Here is a 7,685-nt window from a genome sequence, read left to right as displayed (position 1 = left end):
TTCTTATTTTACAGTGGAGTCATGTAGCAATAATTAAAGTGAAAAAACCAGAGTTTTAACTTAATGTTCACATAGTATCTTATAAATTTATAAGAAAAATTGAGTCTCTGAGAAAAAGCTTTATTTATCTTCTAAATTAGCAAATGAGTATGCAATTTACATGACAGCTTGATGTCGAGGGTAACCACCTTATTGTATGGAACCGCGTAATCAGTTAAAAATATCCAGTATGACTTTTAATTTAGTGATGGAACAATTTCTAACATCATACTGTAAACAAAAACACAAATATTTTTCAAATATTATCACCACCTTTATGTTTCTAACGAATTAAACGTATTTTATCATATTATTTACTTAATTTGTTCAACAACAATTTATACATGTCTTATATTAGTTTAAATAAATAACGACTAATGCGAGCTCATGTTAAACACATTATTAAGCATAAAAATGAAAAATGAAAATATTAATCTTATATCTGTACACTTCGTTGAAAATCTATTGAAAAATATTCTCAAAATACTGTAATTCATAAACATTATCCTAATATTTCGTTACAAATTGATGATTTTTCTAATAATTTTCAGTTGTAATACATATTAAAAACAGGATATAGAATATATACAAATAATTTTCAGTAATTAAATAATATTTAACATCAATTTTTAAATTTTATCTTTAATTATAAACGTTTAGAGTAAAGATTTTTCCCGTTTACAAATTGTGAAAGACACTGTGTAATTTTATAACAAGAAAACCACATTATTGCGTAAGTCATCATACATTTGCAGTTAACAAAATATATTGAATAAAAATATCCACTGTATCTGCAATTTAAACTCAATTTCTGTTATTTATTATCGATAATAATAAGGTTTGCAACAAATTTGATACATTTTAATATTACATACAATATGTGTGATTTTACATAATATAATTGATACTTAATCATAATGAAAATGAATGCTATAATATTAATCCTTGTATCATTAGTATATAAATTAAGAAAAAAATCACTAGTAGTTGCTAATTAAAAAAAAATTTATCTTATTAAATAAAATTTCTTGTTCTTATTTCAATTCTTACAGATGCAAAATATATATTAGTAATTAATAAAATAGTATTAATATTTGGAAAATTATAAATATTTACCAAACGTAGAAGCTATTCTATACAAAACAATTACAATTATTTATAATTGTATAATTAAACGTATAATTAAAGGTTTAACATTATGTTATGAATATTATTTAATGTTTTCTTTTAAATGAGTATGTTTTGCTCAAATAAATTGAAGTCTTTAAAGCATAAGATATTTTTGTATATTTTTGAAAAATAATTTTGTTAAAATTTTGGTAAAATTTTTACTGACAGAATTTGGAAAATCCATCTAATTCGCTTTTTATACTTTATAATTAAATTCAAATCATGTAGATCTATTATTTTCTTTGAGATTTTGTATGTATATCTTTATGGTATTAAATGTTATAATTTTTTGTAATAAATAGTAATTTTTGCTGCTGAAAAACTATTGGAATTTTGCATACATAATAATATTTTATAACTATATTGTAACGTGAATAATTAAATTAATTAATTTACACACGCGCGCACACACATACGCACGCACGCACGCACGCACACACGCACACGCACACACACGCACACACATATATAGAAGTATAAATTAAATAATTATGTTGTTTCACATTATTTATTATGATTATTAAGTTGGTTTTAAGTAGTTGTAAATCTAATTATTTAAAAATCTTTCTTCATAAAATTACTATTATTGTACACTATGATCTTCGATTGATTAAAGCTTAACTTTAGAGTATAATATTAAGATAGTAAAATTTTATCACAATTATTTTATAGATAAGACCTTAATTAAACGTATACAGTAGTTTTGTTACATATTAAATTTATTTCAATAAAACATACAGTTTAATTAGAGATATTTAATATTTTTAGAAATACAGTGATAATTTAACAATGGTTAAACTTTGTCGTACATGTGTTTTGAAGAATCGATTAACTTATAGTTTTCTTTATTATCTCTCAGTTATAAATTTTTGTCTTTGAATAATAATTATTAGAAAAAATAAGTATATACTTACATTTAAAACCTAAAGGTTTTTAATGATAAGTGACCAATTTAAGTGAAATAGGAGTAGGTAATAGTATTTCTAGAACAATTAAAAAGTATAATTATCAGTATATGTAAAGTCATATGTACTATAAAACTATACGAATATTTATTTTTTAATAGTATTAATTATTATACGATATTATTAATAAATTTTTAAATAGTCACGGATTAATACAATAGAAATAAAACTTAATTTCAACAATAATTTTTTTTCGTATAGACAATTTTTGTAAATTTCTGTAAATAAAAGTTACAAGCTGAAATGTTTAAACAAAATTCGAAATTTTATATCTTAGACTATCTTTTAATATCACTTTTAATGCACGAAATTTTGAAAATCTGTATTCAATTCTTCTGAATACAATTAAATTTTATCGCAATGCAAATATGAATTATATATCATGAAATTCCTCAAATTCATATCGTAATTACATATTAATATATAGAGAAAATTCTAAAATCTAATCAGTTTTTATTTATTTTACCATCTTTATTTCATCGTAAACATGTTGAGAAACATGTTTAAATTTGTTATTTTTTCATTAGGGATGATATGATTTTAAACGTGGTTTTAATTTAAAAATTATATAATGTTTATATTCAATTTAAATACACTATTTTGGATAAATATTGATAAACCGCAAGAAAAAATTTTAAATAAAATTGTCTTTGAATTCTACTAATATTGTATTCCATTGAAAATAAATACTCATATCAATAGTGACAAGAAATTTAAATTTCTCCTATAACCTTATATATTTTTTATATATATATATATATATATATATATATATATATATATATATATATATATATATATATATATATACATATATATTCATGGTTAATAAATTATTATCTATTGTAAGTGCATTCTTATTTCATTTATCTGAAGTCATTTGTATTTTTAAATTAATTGATATTTTATTTGTATAATAAGAAATAAATGGAGAATTTTATTATTATGGAATATGTTGTTATTGTACTGTTTATTGTTGTGTATTGCATTGCTGATTATAAATTATTAAATGATGTTGATGTAATAGCATTTATATACATATGTGCTCTTCTTGTGTTATTATTTGCGTCAAAAATATCTATTTTTTAATCTATCACAAGCTTAACCTTCTCATAATTGCAATCGATATATCTTTTTACGATAATAAAGTTTTGTATTTTTTACAGCACAAATTTATAAATAAACAACAATGTAAATCCAATTTTTTTTTTTTTTAAGTATAACAAAAGCAGAATCACAATATACATTAATATATGAGATCTTTCTTAAAGGAATTGCTTCTAAATTATTATTCCAATAAAATTGATTATAATTTCATAATGAAGTACAGAAACTCTTTTGCCCACTACTATTAATTATAATTGGAAGCATAACCAAGTACGTTGCACGAATTAGAAGTCATAAAACAAACAGAATTCTAATAGTTATTACAATAAAATCTATTTCAATTTCAAAGAAAATTTTCAATGGCTTACAAATTTATAAATTCAACTTTAAACATTTTAAATAATGCTATTCATAAGTTATGCATAATTACAATTACATATAAATAGACAATATTTGTCTGTAAAATAAATGAATACTCCTAATGAATTTTGATTTTTAAATCAATTAAAAACTCATTCTATCTTAATTGTGTTGGTCAATATTTTTTCCTTAAAAAGTTTTTTTCGTCCTTGTTTCAAAGTATAGACCTTGAACTCGTAATTTGCTTCTTTTTTGCAATATTTATTTATGTATAAAAATAACCTATTATTATTTTTTAATCGTCTATATTTTTTAAACATCGATGAAAAGTAATATATTTGTTTTCAATAAGCTTTCAAATATCAATGTTTCTACAAATATTACTTTTAAAAAATATATATATATATATCTACAAAATTGTTTAGTATAATAGGGAATATACTATAAGTGATAACATATTTGTTTAAATTATTATTTTATTATTTTTTTAAATCAGCTAAAACTCCGAACCAATAAGAAAAAAATGAAATAAACAATAAATAAAAAATTGAATTTTTTAAAATTTCGAATATACCCATAGAAATATTTATAAATTATTGCTTAATAAAAATGCACTATCCTATTATATTGTAATTTTAACTTGTCATTTGTTATTTAAAAAAATTTCAAAATTTTAAAAATTTATTTTTAACTCATAACAACAAATAAAAACAAATATGTTTTATATTAAGATTTGTATTTTAACCATTATTAATATTTATTGCTTATACAAAAGAAATTACTTAAAATAATATCTACAGAGCAAATTTTTTTTCAGCTAATTTTACAATCCCGTCGCTAAAAATCTCGTAGCCCATTCAATATATATTAATCATACAATAAAAAAATATTCAATAAGGTAATACTGAATAAAATAAAATTTTTAACATTCCATATGTTTACTTTATTTACTTACATCGAACAAAACAATAAACATACTTATTATTGCCATACAAATAATAATGACAATTTATATTTTTTGGAAAGGATAATTAAGGGGGACTGATTATTCAAGAACTCTAAATGAGCAAAAATAGCGACCGCGAAAAAACATAATATAATGTTACAATCAATATATTTTACGCAATATAATGTATCTTAATAGTTTTAATTAAACCAAAATAATAATAACTGTAAATAAATATAAAAAAATTATAAATTGTGTTATTTTTATGTTTCATCTAATATTGACATATAATAATTATCAATTCGTAATTTTAAACTTTCAAATATTAACAAATTTTTAAATATTATTTACGACAATATTAATAAAATAAAATTTCACATATATTTCATTATTCCCATTTTTTTTTTTTTTTTTATTTTTTTTTTTTTAACAATTGTTTAAATTTAAATATAACGTACTGCCGTGCATTATACAGAATTTAATTAATTTTAATTAAAAAACAAACAAAAAAACTACTTAAAATTAACTCTTCATTTAATTTAAAGAAAATTAAATTTAGACAAATACTTATTTATTGACATATAAAAATAATAAATTGTAAACAATTTGACAGATTATTTTAAATACGCTAAAGGGTTACGAGCTGATGACGGATAATCAAAATTTGGTTAATACATAAAAATTAATTTATTTATATAAGTGTAAATTGATTTCAGTATTTTTTAAATCAGCTTGAATGGTTTAAAGAAATTGTTACCTTTGTATATAAATTTAGATTATTACGTCATTATTTATCCATTTTATAAATGATATTGTATAAAAATAAAAAAATTAAAACGTGTATTTTGAGTTTGACGAAAATGTCAAAATTCAATATTAATTATTATAAAGACGTATTATCTGAATAAAAATGAGCAGAACCAGAGGAGACGATTTTATTAAAATTTTCAATATTTAAAAAATAATATAAAATCATAATGCACTACCGAAGCCATTTAAATGTCGCGGGTGAATTTGCAATGGAAACAAAAAATAAAGAATACCATAAATTAAATCGCCATACAAACTCTAGCCATCATACGCTCAATGACCTGCTATAAGATATACATAAGATAATTATTACACCGACTAATTAATGTGAAGCCCGCTTATGTGTATGTTCACGTGCGTAGTTTTTCAAGGATTGTTACACATACTTGTAACTTACGCGTTTTTTCACTTTGTTAATTAGTCGATCCACGTGCAAAATAATAAATAGGTAAATTCTGCAGTATGATCTTATTTGTGAGAATATGTAGGAGCATAAGAACATAATTGTTAAAATTCTAATAAATAAAAGTAGTATACTGCTTTTCCCGTGCAGTAATGACATAAGAGGTCATCAAAATAAATAATAAATTTATTATTAAAATTAATACTTACTTCTTGTGCTTTGCCATCATTGATCAATAATTTAAAATATGAAAATAATACGGTTTTTATTTTCTACTTTGCTAATAATAATTATTTATGTCGCTAATGGCTTTAAACATACTGATTTCTTGATAATGATTCCTTTCAATTATTATTAGATATTCTAAACATTAAACTGCAATAATTTCATTATACATTTTTAACTTATAGAATAGTTATTGAAACATATCAAGTATCTTTGAATGAACGTTACTTACATTTCCTACGCCATAGAATTTTTCCATTCCATCCAGTTGGCTTCTTTTATGCTTTCATTTACACTTGTTCATTTATTATTAAAAATAAATTTGATATTTTTACAATTTAAAACAAAATTCGTTTATTATACATTGCAACTAATAATACTGTTATTATTATTAATGATATAATTATAGAAACTGATGCTAGCACTGAAATTTCACGATATAATTATGATACAAAGAATGATTGGTTGTCCTCGTCCAATAATCAACTGTTAATGACTACTTTCCCAAAAATCCTTTCGCTTTTGAAACAGTTGCAAGTTCAGTTATTACAATCGGGTATTACAATTATTTGCCCATACTCTGTTAACCAATGTTTTTTTAGTGAAAATAAAAAGTGTAATATTGTCAAATGAAAAACGAAATGCTATCAGCTTTTAATACTACATGTTAAAAGAGCATAATTTTCATGTTCATCAAAAATTATACAAATTGAAACACTAACGAATGAGCTGAAAAAATATTAACAAAATGAAAAAGGAAGTAAGTCGTGTATTATGAGGGGGTATGTATATTGTATGTTATGTATAAGTATGTGTGTGTGTGTATATATATATATATATATATATATATATATATATAGATTTACTCAATTGATAATAATTAAATATAGAAATAATTAATATATAGAAAGGTGGAAATCACAAATTTAGAATTATAAAAAAACTTTTTTTTCAATGATAAATTTTTTTTAATAAATGAAAAACCTATTTGACGAGTTTTTTTTTTGTTTTGTTTTGATTGCGTTATTAGCATTAAAAAAATAATTAGCAACAATAAAATGGTATTCAAATATTGAAAATATCAAAAAAAAATTTCCTAGTCAACATTGATTTCAATCAAGCTGTAAAAATACAAATATATATATCATAAAATATATATTAAATATTTTACTATGTATCAAGGGGCGTTTTTATGATCTACAATTTATGAAATTACATATAAAAATTATTCATTTTCAAAATTTATAAGCAATACATAAAGAGCAGATATTAAATTCATTCGATTGATGCTTTTGAATGAAACTCAAATACAAGCAATTAAATCTCACTCTATAACATTCTAAAAAAATAAAAATTTACACAGTACACGTAAAGTTGAATGACTGCATCAAAAAAATTACAGACTATATATTTGTATATTATAAGATAAATATTTATAGCTTTTAAATGAATAATATCATGAGAATAGATATTACAAAAAAAATTTTTTTTTTACTACATTATCTACTTATCGGTTCCTTTTTGCAATTTATTTGTCTTGAAACTGTATATAAACTACAAATGATACAAAAAATATTAAAACATATATAAAAAAATCTCATTATAGCTTTCATTCGTAGTTTTGTCTGAAAAATGGAATTCATGTAATATAATAAATTGT

Source organism: Ceratosolen solmsi, unplaced genomic scaffold (genome assembly GCF_000503995.2).
Source record: "Ceratosolen solmsi marchali unplaced genomic scaffold, CerSol_1.0 scaffold13, whole genome shotgun sequence".
NCBI classification, from domain to species: Eukaryota; Metazoa; Arthropoda; class Insecta; order Hymenoptera; family Agaonidae; genus Ceratosolen; species Ceratosolen solmsi.
Note: the sequence above shows the minus strand (reverse complement) of the source record.